This window comes from Marmota marmota, unplaced genomic scaffold, assembly GCF_001458135.2.
Source record: "Marmota marmota marmota unplaced genomic scaffold, marMar, whole genome shotgun sequence".
Taxonomy (NCBI): Eukaryota; Metazoa; Chordata; class Mammalia; order Rodentia; family Sciuridae; genus Marmota; species Marmota marmota.
This window is the reverse complement of record NW_025999842.1, coordinates 30,689,157-30,703,509: the sequence shown is the minus strand read 5'-3', so window position 1 is coordinate 30,703,509 and position 14,353 is coordinate 30,689,157. Positions and strand designations below refer to the sequence as shown.

General features: G+C 41.4%; 1 protein-coding gene across 3 annotated transcripts in view; it reads left to right on the top strand.

Annotated features, from left to right (window-relative positions):
• Positions 1-14,353, top strand: part of Fyn (FYN proto-oncogene, Src family tyrosine kinase) — a 202,281-nt gene that overhangs the window by 81,068 nt on the left and 106,860 nt on the right. For all 3 annotated transcript variants that reach the window (XM_048790209.1, XM_015500326.2, XM_015500317.2), the window contains one exon: positions 4,194-4,263. The gene's annotated coding sequence lies outside the window, so the exon portion shown is untranslated. The remainder of the gene's footprint in view (positions 1-4,193; positions 4,264-14,353) is intronic.

Sequence of the window (14,353 nt, the reverse complement as noted above, 5' to 3'; positions counted from 1 at the left end):
CCCCTTTCCCCAAGTAATTGGAGCAGATCCAAAAATGGCTTCTGAGAGCCTTGAGCTCTTCCTTATTTACCCTAAAGTAATCACATTTCACAGGTTGTCTTCCCTATTGGAGGCTGAGGCCCAGCAATTAGTCTCCCATTGTCCTTGCAGGAAATGACATCCATGTGACTTCTTGGGAAGACAACTGTTGGCTCCCCTGGTTAAAATACTTTGGAACATGATCAGCATTTCCTCTGGTTGATCATTGAGAACAGCAGATTTAGAGGGCTTTGGGAAATGTGCAAAAGATCTATGGCTGACAGAACTGACCAGAAATAAGACTGGGTCAGTTTCCTGAACAAATTGAGTCTCTGAACTGTTGCCCTGGTCTCTGCATGCATTGCCTTATCTGACTCTTCAGCGTGTGGCTGAGCCCAGGGCCTTGGCATTCTATTCCTTTCATCATGCTTTATTGGGAACTGAAAGTTTTCCATCTGCAAATAATTGAAAACCCAACTCAAGGAGGCCGGAACAATAAGAAATTTCTTGTAAACTCAGAGATACCACAGGCCTCAGGGTTGACCAATGCAATAACCTGCACTCTGTTTCCCTGTGTTTTTCTTGTCTCTAACCAGCTCTATCCATAAGCTGAAGCAGTTAGTTATAGATATTCTAGACATCATATCAACACAATTCAGGAGCAAGGACTTTCTCCCAAAAAGTGAGAAGCTCCGGGTAAAATATTTGTCATGTCTCAATGGCTTATCCTTGAACCAATCAAGGGCAAGAGAATGGGTTTCCCTTGGATCAGGACCATTCAAACTTCATACACACAGATCACCTGGGGAATCTTGTAAGATAGATGGTGACTGGGTTGGTTTGGGTGGGTCCTTGGAACTGCCATTTTTAAGGACCTCATGAGTGATGCTAATGCTATTGATTGGCATACTCCAAAACTGTGGACTATTGAGTCCCCATCGCCCAGCTAAGAGTGCTGTCACCTGCCCATGAGACACTGAGGCTGGAGAAATGCTGTTAGGAAAAAGGGAGAGGCAGTGACCCCATGGAGATGAGACTATAGTAGAGATACTTATTCCCAGTGTGTAATAAAAATTGCACCTTTAAACCAGGAGCCACACGTCATGCATCAGTCTGTGATATGTATCAGAAACAAAAGGGCACACCGGGATACATGTTGTATGGGAGCACCCATAAAAATGTTATTACTCATCAATGATGATGCATACATTGTAATTCTAGAAACAGAGGACAAATCAGTCATGCCACCCTGCCACCCTCTTTGTTATCAGTTATTTTTATTGATAATTAATACCACATATCTCAAAAAAAAAAAAAAAAAGAAATTCGGATGAACTGCATCTACACGTCCTTCAGTATAAAAAGGCTGTGCCAAGTCCAGCCTTTGTTCTCTGAGCTCATCAGTCTTTGTCATTATTGGGGAGGGAGTATGTACTCCCACTCACCCTAAGAGTCACTTGACATGATGTCTGGAGTGAAAGATGCTGCCAATTGTGAATTTCTGCCAAAGCAAGTGGTCACAATGCCCTGATGAGTGGTTTTCAGTGGAGAAAATCATTATGCTCTCTTCATTTGAAAAGGAAGAATTATTCTGTTGTTTGTTTGATTGATTGGTTGATTGACAAAATACACAGGAATCCCAAGCTGCAGCTATTCAGGAAAAAGACTCAGAAGACTGAGGCTAGTCCTGTGAACATCCTGAGGCTGGTCCATCACAGACTCAGTGGGGACCAAGGATGGAGCAGAAATTCCTGAGGCAATCACTTTGGTGGCTGCTGTCTCTGATCTCATAGGCAAAGACAGCATCATTCACAAGGATACTTGGAGGAGAGATAGAATTTCATCCTTTCTACTATTCACTCCACCAGCTCCACAACTACAGGCTCACATCTGTGAAACTAATAGAAAAACTGGGTCTTGGTCTGGTCTCTGGTGGGTGCCAGGCAACTCTACCTGGCCTCACCAACTTGGATCCTCTTGTGGGAATCACTGACAGTTCTTATCTGTGTAGAGGTTATGGAAGAGTAAGAGATCCTCAGCTACTCTGGGCTAGCTGGGGACAGCTGCTGGACTCCAGTCTCCAAAAAGGCATGGATATCATCTATGTCACATAGGTACCCATGTATCAGGTACCTGTAGCACAGCACAGACTAAGCATTTCCCTCTCTGAACAGAAAGAACATTTCATTTCCTAATTTCAGTCATTTATGATTTAAGTATAGTATTCACCTATATATGTAGGACCTCATAGATTGCCAAAGAGAGATAATATTAATATTAGCCAAGCACATGTAGGACACACAGGATTACACTCTTATAAACTGATTCATTCAGACATTCCTGGTGAACACCTCACTATTGTGCCTGCTACAGGGCAGGGCATTATTAGCCACAGGAGGACTGAAAATATGGAATAAAAAGGGCCTTTTCTTACAAATTACAGAGCTTACAACTTAAAATATGAAGTACAGGAAGTACATTTATATATCAAATAACACAGTAGTGTTAAGAAGAAAAACAAAAGAGAATTAAGATAATACCGAATTAGAAAAATCAAGGTAGAAAAGGTAAAGAGAAAGACCTTTTAGATGGTGACCAGAATGAAGTCCATGAATCATTTTAAGGGGTCTGTGAACTTATATGGGAAGAAAAATCATAATTTGCATTAACCCTTAACTGAAATCTAACATTTCCTATTATTATGGAAGCAGCCATAGCTTCCAGCCTTAGCTAAGTTCTATTCCAAATAGAACTTAGGAATATTTTTATATTATATTACAGTTGCAGTATCCTGAAACATCATTTATTGTTTAAGGATATTTCAAAATCACAGTAGTTATTAGAGTTTCTCTGAAAATTATTCAAACATTGAAAAAAAACTCATTTCAATTTTGATAACTATAAATCAATGCACAGCTTATTTTTGAATACTGTGCATTTCATGTATTAATTTCAATCATTTAAAAAACATTATTTTGAAAAACGTGTCTGTAGAATGTCATGGTACAAAAAAAGTAAAAAGCGTCCCTGCCTTAGAAAATAGCTGGGCATCCTCCCATCAGCCCTTGGAGAAGGGACTGGCCAGCTAGAAGCCCAGGGCAGGACAGGTACCTGGAGCTGCAATGTCTGGTGGGAACATGTGGGAGTCAAACTGGGATGAGCTTGAGAGTGCTGGGGACAGCTGCTGGACTCCAGTCTCCAAAAAGGCATGGATATCATGCTTGTGTCATGCAGGTAAAAAGAGGAAACTAGTAGGGGAGCCAGAAGGTGTGTCTGCCAAGAATGCCTTGCAGAGCTGCAGAGGTAGATGGGAAGGGAGGGACCAGTGGCCCAGGGACTGGTTTCTGCAAGGTGTGATGTACACCAGATGGGGTATTGTGATGAGAAGGAGAGCAGCAGCCAGTCCCAGCACTGCAGTGGAATTCCAGCAGCATATTTGGGCCTTGGTTCGCACCAGACATGAGGAAGGCCACGCTATGTTCTGAGCCTGTTTACTGAGTGCTCACAGTGTGCCAGATGCTGTGTTAAGCCTTTCTGAAGTGTCATTTCTGTCTGTAAATCTATGTCATTGAATCCTCATGGCAACCCTTAGAGGTTAGTACAATGATCCCTCTTTTGCAGATAGTAAAATGAAGTCTAAAAAAAAAAATTGGTTAGGAAAATTGCTCAGGATCTCTCAGGTAGCTGGGAAGAAGGGACAGTTGAGGGGGATAAGATTGCTTTAGTTGAAATTTGCTATGAGTTCCACTTTAGATATTTTTTTTCCATTGTTCTCTTATCTTTGATTATTTTAAGGGGTTAAAAATTCAACAATTTCGGTTTTTTATAGCTTTATTTTATTTATCCATTTTTACGTGGTACTGAGGATTGAACTCAGAGCCTCACACATGCTATGCAAACACGCTCTACCACTGAGCCACAACCCCAGCCCCCAATTTCAACTACTTGTGAATAGAGTTTCTGATTTATTTCATTATCCAGGTTTATAGTAGCATGTACTGAGGTAATTGGTTTCATCTTCCTGTGAAAAACAAAGAGGAAACCAGTAGGAGAAGTTTGGTAAATTGATGGGTGCCCAAAACAAAGGAAAGAGATCAACTTTTCCAGAAAGACAATGTACTTTAAATTATGCCTATTGAGTGGTTATTTATTTATTTATTTGTATTGTTTTTCAGAATCAGTCCTGCCGCTGTTTTAGAAGACATGTGGTGTATATAAAGTTTGTGATAGTTGGCGGAAATTTTGGTAAGTGATGCTGCATTTATTTCTAGTACCTTCTGTTATAAAATGGTGCCCATGAAGGAAAGTCGTTGCCCTGTTCTCTGCATCTTCTAAATCTGCACTAAACTTAGAAAGGAATTTTATAATTAAATGCAATGCTGAATTGATGTTTTCTGACAGTATGGTGTTTTCCCCGTAGTTATTACTAATGTTATTAAGCAATATGGGTTTTTTTCTGAAATGCAGCAAGTCTCGATTTAGGAAAGCTTCTGGGCACAGGATAAAGAACACCATGACAGCTTAGTTTATGTTCTAAGCCAGCTGTATAACATGATAATCAACTTGTACACCAAAAGAATTAGATAGTTTCTGAAGCAGAAAAATCCTTATTACCTATATGTTGAAATGAAGGAGAAGCAGACCGCTAGCTGCATGAGGAATGGTAAATTAAAGAATTTAAGGACCCAACATGCCTGTGAGCTTGCCACAGACTGGCGTTCAGTGGCCCAAGAGACCAAGAATGTTAAACCTAGCAACCACCCAGACCATGCTAGTAGTAATAAAAAGGACAGTCTTTAAGGTCAGGAGACCTAAGTTAAAATTCAAGTTCTGCACCTACTGGTTGTTATATAACTTTTCTGAGTTTTATTTTCCTCTTCTTAAAAAAGAGGCCTCCAATGCTACCTACCCCATTGGGTGGCTGTGAGAATAAAATGAGATTGGTAGTACTGGGGCATGGTAGCTGCTCAATAAAGCTGTCATTTTCATGTCCAGCCTTGTTGGAGACTGGACATTTGTCACTGACAATAAGCCACCAAAAGGCATCTTCCAGCAGGAGGGCTGCTGGGATGGGTTGGTCACACCCATTTGATGTCACAGGGCACCGCACAGCTGTTCACCACAACCCCTTCCATCATTCATTCCATAACCTCTGTGGCATTTACCATCTTTTGTAACCTTGGCAATCCATTCTTAGACAGGCTGGGCTAATTGAACTTCCCTTCCTGCCACCTTTGCAAGTAAATGAAGTCACATTGTTTGAGCTTTATTTGAGTTTGGAGTTGATGTTATTTTGAAACACATTAACAGTAAGAGAAAGAGGGCTTAAGGGTAGATAGTACCCTTAATAAGTATGGTAATACCATATTTTTAGGCTTTAATTTCCAAAACTTCCTTTGGATTTTTTTTTTTTTTTTGCCTATGCTTATTGGGTAGCTTCTCAGAGATCCAATTATTGAACTAAAATTTTTGAGTTTTGACTAGAAGTATTTGGTTTGGAGATGAAGATCTTTACCCCATAATTGCAGATGGACTGATGATATTGAAGATCATATGTCTATCGGTGACTCTGCTGCAGTTTCATGGAATCAAAAAGATGGATATGGCCTCAGGCAGTGTCTGCTCCAACCTCCCAATTACCAAAAGTCTCTTCTACAAAATCCCTGACAGGGGAATTCAAATTTTCTTAGAGATAAGGAACTTGCTATTGCTTAAGGCAGCTTGCTAGGGCACCAACACAGAGAGGAGAAATTAACTCTGGCTTTCTGAACCCTGGTAGGGGAACTGTTGGTTACAACACTCTATCACATATTTCAAAATATCTTGAAAAGTACAAGAGTCGCCAAGAGGTGACTAATATTTGAGGAGATAGAAGTGCTTATTACCCTGATTTGGTCATTACGCATTGCATACGTGGATCAAGTCACTATACTGAACCCCATGTAGATATACAAAGGTTCTGTCTCAATAAGAAAATAAAATAATAAATAAACAATTAGGGGATTCAGAGAAATTGTGGGGGAGGGGATAAACGTGTTCCATAGCTTAATTATAGCAGTACGTGTATAGTTACATGCTTTTGTGAAAACCCACAGGACTGAACTCACTAGAAAGGGTGAATTTTGCTGTAAGTTAAACCTTAATTGTTAAAATGGAAAAAATGAGCAGTTAGACAAACAACTGGACAATTATCTCAACTTTTTAAAAAAGAAAGAGAGGGATGGAAAGGAGGCAAGGTAAAAATGGGCGGAAAGAAAAACAATCTAGTTTTTAGGACTCTAATATGTGCTCATGGGACAGGGATTTGGACTTATTCCTTTCTGTCGTCCCAGTGCCTAGCACATGGAAGGGATGTGATAAATTTGTAAATATTTATTGAGTCATCTTCTGCTCTTAGTCACCTTCTAAGGAAGTCCACTCACTCTCCCACATGTCAGCTCTCCAGATATTTAGATACTCTCCTTCCTCATTCACCTTCTCTTCTCTGGGCTGAACTTCCCATCCCCCACTCTAGGACTCTTTCATATCCTTCCCTGCCCTGCAGAACTCCTTGAGGAGAGCCTTGTCCCTCCTGTACATATGCCCAGCACTTGAAGTGCTGCCCCTGATGGGATCTGGCCCAGAAGCATGGCCTCTGTAGATGATGTTAACAGATACCCAACCCTAACCCTTGTTGTCTGTCACTACCTAGAAGTGGGTCAGTGAGGGTTTCTGTTGAACCCTCTTCTAAGAATGGATATCCAGAAAGCAGAGAGGGTCACTTCCAGGAGCTAGGTGATAGCAAATCCGTCCTCATCCCAGTTCTGACTAAAATGAAGCCAGGTCCTGGCTCCCTTATTTGGAGACATCAGCAGTGCTGTTTATAAATCTCGTGAGGAGATAGAGTGTCACAGATCCCAATTCTTCATTGTGAGTCAGGGGAGGTTTGAGATTCTTAAAACTAACTTGTGGTCACCTCCAAAAACCCAGACCTTTGTTCTCTCAGCCATGCCAGGGGGTGAGATATAAACACATAAATAGAGAGTGAGCAGTGATTCTGGAGCGGGGTCAGTTTCACCCTCCCAGAAGACATTTGGTAGTATCAAGCCCCAACTGAGGGGAAGGAGGGTATGCTAATGGAGTCCAGAGGGCAGGATATGCTAAATGCCCTACAATGTTCAGGACAGCAACACACACACACACAGGACGACCCAACCTCAAATGTCAACAGTGCTGAACTTGAGAAACTCATACTAGAAGCAGTAACAAAATGTAAATGTCTGAAGTACTCATTTCTTTAAATCTTTACAAATTTAAATATTTGAACACGCATGTAATTATACGTAATATGTAAAAAACAAATTGGTTCAGGATTCAGAAGGCTGAAAGGGCTCCAGAGAAGTTACCTCATCTGTTACCCTTGACTCCAAGCAAAAACTGACCTAAATAAATCCAGACGATGGGCCTCCAGTGGCTCATACTGAATGCTGGTCCCTACACATAAAAGTGAGACTCACATAGCATGAGCCCAGCGTTTCCACAAAAGAAGTCTCGTGCTTTCAATTTCAGCCCCAGCCTGCTCAGATGTGTTTGTCTTCAGGTGACCTCAGAGATGAAACCGTACTTCAGTCTGGGCTGTTCGTTCTTTTGAATCAAGGGTAGCAATTCTGTTGTGATCAAAATGTGCTTAGGGAGCAGAGAGATCTCATTACAGATGATTGAGATTGAGTATTTTGGTACCCAGGACTGTTTATTTGCATCAGTTTGCTAGTGACACCACAATCTGGCTTAAATGTGAGTTGCTGAGAGCTTTTGTAGCCCAATATGGCTACATTTGCTGAAGCAGAGAGATTAAAGCAACATATGTCAAGTTGTGATATAGAACAATCCACTTGAAAAGACTTCACTTAATTATAGGGCCTATTTTGGGAGGGTAACTGTGCTTTTTGTGAGGTGTATTTTGGGATACACTAACCCAGCTTCTAGGCCAGTAATATCTTCCCAGAAAGGGTGTGGCAAGTACTGTGGACATAAATATTTTCTTACCAAAAGCTTTGGTATGATATTCTTTTGACTTTATGCCCCTTAATTTTTCTTTTATGGGTAGTCTTTCTTCTTGCAAGAATGCAATGAACATGTATTCTGGAAAGCCAGAGAAGGATAAAAGATCTCATTTCAAATGGCCAAGCCCATAGATTTAGGGACTTGACATTATCAGCCGACTGTTTTGAAGATGAATGAAATTTACCAAAGTTGAATTGGTAAACAGAGTTGAGTGAGGTTATAAAAAACACTGTGTTGGCACTAAATACTGTTGGATCTGTGGAGAAGCTATCCATCCATCACTCTGTGCCCAGCGCCCCTCTGACCCCACATACCACCATCCCCCCCCCATAATCCTCGTGGGCCATTTCACTCCTCCTTCCCGCTGGCTTCTGACCTGGAGTAGGCATCTGCTTTCACTTCTTTCTCTTCCAGATGTGTGCCCATTCTGCCTCCTTGGTCCCAGCCTTCTGTGGCCTCCATCATTTCTCTGTTAATACCTGAGGCTTTGAGCCTTAAAGGAGAGGTCAGAGCTTCCTGTCTGGTCAGCATTTCCTAGACCTCATTTAAAAGTGAATGATACAGGAGAAATCAGATCAGCACAATGAAAGTACCTTCTCATTTACACAGTGGCGGGGAGGAGCAAAGAGAAAGAGTAAAAACAAGCAATTCTGTAATGCCCAGGCCTAAAAGCAAAGAAGCACTTTTACCTAAATTCTGAGTTATTTAAGGCCATGAAATGAGAGCAAGAGTGAACCCTGAAGAGAGCTGAAGGCTGCCTTCCACCAGAGAAGTCTCTAGAGAGGAGCAGTCTGTGGCTTCCTGTGTCCAAATCACCCAAACAGCTGGTTTTAAAGTGCAGCCAGGGGAGAGGGCACTGCTGAGTGGTAGAGCATGCACTTAGCATACGTAAAGCCCTGGGTTCCATAGCCCCAGGCCACCCCAGGTTCACAGACACCCAAAGTGGGTAGTCTTCATGCTGATAGACTCTCTAGGGGATTCTCAGGCACTAAATTGTGAAGACCCCAGCTCCATTATCCCATCTCAGTTTCAGAGCTTACAGCCCACCAGAGGCAGAGTGCTAGTCTGCCCCGCCTCCAAGATTCCCTTTCCAAAGCATTGTTCAAAAGTTTAAAACAGACATCTCTAAAGTACATTATTTTGAAAATCAGACCTGATCGTAGGAGGGTGGGGTGTCATCTTCTGTGGCACTTTGTAGTCCCCATCCCTGACGTCATCCCACAATCCTCTCATCACTTGCTCGCCAAGAGAGGTGTCATTTCCATTCCCGGCCAGTTTGGGTGACATCCTAAACCAGATTCTGTGAAGCCACTTTGAGGAAGCCATGCTGCTCATCTGCTACAGTAGCCTGTGTCTTTGCCATCTGCTTTCACTGTAAAACTCACACTGTGGTGTGGTTTTAATCTGTAGCAACACTCATAAGCCAAAATTTCCCACTTATCACGGGAAAACATTTTCAGAGTAAATAGCTATCATGCATTCTAGTGTCTGGTTAGATTGACAAGACTGTAATAGATCCCACCTGGAATCCAGGTGGTTGGCCCACCCCACAGCCCTGCCTTTAAGTGCAGACTGCCTTGTGGATGCATAAAAGCATATCATTTGTATAGCTAATTTAAGTTTATAAAGAGCTGCAGCAATCTGATCCTCCCCAAACACTTCTTAGATGGTAGAGCTGAAATTATCACCAGATAAATCTGAGGATGAGAATTTAGCCTGTGTCAAAGGCAGGGGGCTTTCTGGAGTGTGTGCATGTGCTACTCTCAAGGACTGGGAGGCACTCTTAGCCTTTGGTCCTAGAGAGAGTAGGGCAGGGATGGTCCTGCAGTGCCTGGGACAGTTCTGTCCTGTGAAGAGTTGTCCCTGGCAGCATCCACAGCACACCCACTGAGAAACACAGCTCTGAGCTTGTTCAGTTAATATGCAGCAGAGCCAGACTCACACCCACGCTATCTGAATCCAGATCCTTTGTAGCTAGCCCTCTCTGTGTTAAAGTCATCACAGTCCTGCCTCTTTGGGAACTCTAAAAATTGAATTCAGTAGCTGTTCGGCAGGTTATGCCATCGTTGCTCTGTGCAACAGAACTCAGGCGCAGCATGCTGCACACAGGAACAGATTCTAGAAACCTCAGTGGCCTGGCTGACTAGCCCCCTCTACCTGTTCTTCCTCCATCAATGCCCAGGGCAGGTGAGAGGGAGCTTCTGTCTTTGGAAAATATCAGAATCCAATAGGATGGTCCACCCACCACCTTTGATCCAGTCTTGCCAGCTTAAAACCACTCTGATAGGCAAGTAGGTATCAATTTCAGGAGCTTTTTATTTGTTATTTTAGCCTTCATGCCTACCTGGTAGTCTCTACAGAAGCTTAAAATTTGGTTTCAATGTCAACCAACAAAAAAACCAAGACAGTGGATATGTCAGTTTGAATGAGTGCACATGAAATTTATTAAAGTTGGTAAAAAAATAAAACCATATTGAATGAGAAGGCATTCAAGGAAGCCGACCTGAATATCAATGTCAAGGGTCTTCTCAAAGAGGGAGGTGGTGATATTATCTGATCTTATTTTCCTTTTTCTCTGCCTGTGTGTGTGTGTGTGTATACATGTGCACACATGGTGATGTTTTGTTTTCTTTCTCTTCCACTTTTCCCCTGGCTTTTCATTGTGAAAAATTTCAAACCTACTTGTTGGAAGAAGTGTAAATCAAATACCTAAAGTCGTTTACCTCAATTTACCATTCATTCATAAAATTTGTCATTCTTAAAATTCTAAATAAAAATCATACATATTTTATAAATTTTTGCCGAACCAATTGGAAGCAGCAAATATCTTGACATTTCACCTCTACATAGTTACCATGTACTATTATCACATCTAGGAATTTTAATAATCATTCCATGATATTATATAATATCATATTCACATCTCCCCACCTATCCCAAACTATCTTTTATAGCTCAGTCCCTCACCCCAAAATCTAGTATCTAATTGAATTCATTTGATTCATATGGTTGACAGCTTTTCTTTTATCCTGTAAAACAATGTATGGCTTTTTTCTTTTTTAATGTTGTTTTGTTCTTGTTGTTTTGTTTTGTTTTTGCTTTTCACAGTTGCTGCTGCTATTGTTGTTGTTGTATGGATTTTTTGGAGGGCAAGTGCTTTACTTCTGAGCTATGTCCCCAACCCTTAAATGACTTTTCAAAGAGTCCAGGCTGGTTATGGGGTAGAATGTCCTACACTCTGGGTTTGTTTCTTCATAGTGTCATCTAACTTGTTCCTCTCTTCCTGAAAAGCATTTTGTGTAGAGTCTTATTATTAGATGGAGGGTACACATCTTTTGACATGAATATTTTATAAGTGATGTCCTATGCTAGATAATGCATTACATCATGAGACAGGTGATATCACCTTGACCCACCACCCTCCATGATAAGTTTGAAGCCTCCAGTAAAACAGTAACCAGATCTAACCAAGTCAAGGTCCACTTTGAGTTATTAGTAAGCCACATGTAGGCTGATACAGGGTCCTTTGTGAACATCCTGTTTTGACCTCCCCTTCATCCAGTGGTTTGAGTAGCCATGGATAATCTTGGCCTGGATCTCTTATTATTTTAGGACAATGTCTGATATTGTTTCTCTTTGTTTTCCTTTCCTGAATTTTTTGTAGTGTATGATCTAGGCCTTCATGTATTTGCAATAATTTTTTTTTACCACTTCCTTGGTAGTCAGCTGAGGTTTGCTATAATAATAGATTATGCCAAACATTTTTACTTCTTGCCTTTGGCATAAGAAGAAATAACTTTAGCAGAGCACTTACTACTCACCAGGTACCACACAGTTTCCTGATGCAAGTAGAACTTCTTTAGCTTTTCCCATATAAATAACTGCTCAGACTAGTGAAGCAACTTGCCCAAGGTCACTCAGCCCCTGTGGTGGAACTAAAATTAAGCCAGATGGGTCAGTCCCAAAGCCAGGGTTTTTCATTTTTTTCCGTGTTCCCTACAGTTCTATCTGGCTATGCCTCCCACCCTGTGTTTCTTGCTTCAGACTGCCTGACTGGGTAGGTTGCTATACAAGAGAGTCATCCAGGAAGGGGCTGTGTGGCTGAAGAAACACAAGCCACCCACATCAAAAAGGAACAGGTGCTGCTAACCTCAGATGAGTGGGCTGGATCTGTACATTACCCACCCTGGCTTTTTATTGTAGGCGACTAATTTGCACATTCTAAAGCTCATCAGCTGAGTCGCCAGTTTTCCCCACCAGCCCTGCTACTGGCTGAGGCAGCCTAGAGTCAAGCTTTGTATAAAAAAGAAATTCATCGTGCGTTGTTGGCATATTTATTTGGTTTTTACAGTCTTCTTTTACGCTTAGGAAACTAATGTGCTTGAGAAGTGATACTGTTTCAATTTGCAGGTTGTTTGATTTTTGAAGAAGGGAAGAGTTGGGTTTCCCGGAATTCTTATTGAACTGGATCATTTACTAATCTAAAATATTAGATTTATTTAAATCAAAGTCTTAGATGTCCATGATTGACAGATTAACAGCAAAATCATAGATATTTCTTATGTAGAGTTGAAAGAAAACAAATACATTTCCTCTGAATATCATCCACAGGAGTTTTTTTTTGTTTTTTTTTTTTCGAATTGTCTTGAGTCCCTAAGAGGGACACGAAGCTTCTTTTATTCATCTTGCACTTGTTCCTTGTGTGTATCTGTACCTATGTTGACACACCACCAGGGAATCCATAAGTTTGTTCTCACAAAAGGAGCTGAAGGACAACTAACAGATAAATAGTGAGGCTCTTCAGGATGGGTCCTGGCTGAAGACAAAGAGCTATGAGGTTCATTCTACTGGTTTTTGTAAGAATCACACAAATTTGGAGTGATGGCAACAACGCAGACATAGAGCTTCTCAGATTTTATTTCATTCAGCAAGACTTTTTATTATTTACTTATTTATTTATTTAGTATCAGGGACTGAACCCAGGGGCACTTAACCACTGAGCCACATCCCCAAGCCCTTTTTTATATTTTATTTAGAGACAGAGTCTTGATTAGTTGCTTAGGGCCTCTGTAAATTGCTGAGGCTGGCTTTGAACTCACAATCCTCTTGCCTCAGCCTCCTGTGCTGATGGGATTACAAGGCATGCTACTGTGCCCGGCATTCAACAAGAATTTTTTTTTTTTCTTTCTGTTATTCTTTTTTTNAATGTACAAGTGTACCCTTTTCCCCACATCCTCGCCAGCACTTGTTGTTGTTTGACTTCCAACAAGAATTTGATCCTTCCCTCCCATTTGCAGATTGGTCACCTGAGGTACAGAGAGGTGGAGTGGTACTCAGGACAGACCTGACTAACCTGAGTCTCTTAGAATTTCTCCTCACACTCCCTAAAGCTGAAGGTCTCAGGCAACAAGTAGTAACCATCACATTTTGCCCTGGCATGTCACTCCAGTGTTCCTTCCCATCTGAACCCCCTATCACCCAGATCTTCACCACCACTCACATTTTAACAAGCATAGAAACAAAGGTCTACATCAGCACATGTCCAGTGCAAATCGAAGGCAAGGAGCATGGGTCAGGTTTCCTAGAGCCATGTAGAAAGGAAGTAAAGAAACCAGTGAAATTGATTTGTATAAAATATTCTAACTAACCCATTATGTATTCAAAATATTATTACTTTGCCCATGCAATTAGTAATAAAAAGTATTGAAGTATTTTTGTGTCGTGTCTTTGAAATCCAGTGTACTTTGCACTTACAGCATATCTCCGTTTGGATAGGCCACGTTTCAGGTGCTCGGTGCTGGCTTCTTCCCTGGGCAGCATAGCAGATGGGAAGACAGAGTCCAAGGTTGAATCTAGCTAGGTTCTTCAATTTAAGTCTCTCAGAAACCTAGTCAGCATTCTCGCCCGCCCCCAAATCTGAGGCCACATATTCCTATCCTCTTCTGCCATTTTCCCCCAGCCAACTCTAATTACAGGGAGATGTTTGGTTTGGCCATATCTGCCCCCTCAGCAGTTTCCCTCCAGTCCTGGCAGCTGGTGAGACCAACACACACTGCCTGCAAATGATAGTGCAAAGCATCCTTCCAAATTTCCCCACAGCCAGTTTCCATGATTTTCTTTCTCGTAGGAGTAACCTAGTGGCATTTTTCAAAACAAAGATGATTTTTCTAGTTCATTCCTTTTTAAAAGACTCATGTTAATCTATAGATTCTTAACTTACTTTGTAGACATTATACATTTTAATCTTTTTGAATGCCAAACATACCTCTGTTTTGATTAATTGGGGCGGGGG